Below are 457 nucleotides of genomic sequence, written 5' to 3'. Positions count from 1 at the left end.
GACTTCTCCCTGGGACACTTCCAGTGTGATAGCATGGGGCACAGGGGCTTGTCCAGCCAGGAGGCCACCCAGCCTCACATATGGGGCCTCACTGAGACTTTGCAAGTCTGACGTCACCGCCCTGTGCTGTGGAGAAGGCACAGGGGCTTGTCCAGCCAGGAGGCCACCTAGCCTCACATACGGGACCTCACTGAGACTTTGCAAGTCGGATGTCACCGCCCTGTGCTGTGGAGAGAAACGCCGAGGCTGAGATGGTGCACGCCCCAGACCCTGCCGCTGTCCCCAAAGCCCAAGTTCTTTTCCATCTGGAGGGCTGGATGTCAGAGAGAGGGGAAAGCCAGTCCTAGGGCAGCGCAGGTAGCTGAGACTGGGGCTGGAGGACAGGAAGGAAGGAGGGCTTTGGGGAGAAAAGGCCAGTCAAAAAAACAGAATCAAAGCAATCCCAGAGAAGGGAGGG

The sequence above is a fragment of the Tupaia chinensis genome, unplaced genomic scaffold (genome assembly GCF_000334495.1).
Source record: "Tupaia chinensis unplaced genomic scaffold, TupChi_1.0 Scaffold142716_1, whole genome shotgun sequence".
Taxonomy (NCBI): Eukaryota; Metazoa; Chordata; class Mammalia; order Scandentia; family Tupaiidae; genus Tupaia; species Tupaia belangeri.
This window is presented reverse-complemented; position numbering follows the sequence as displayed.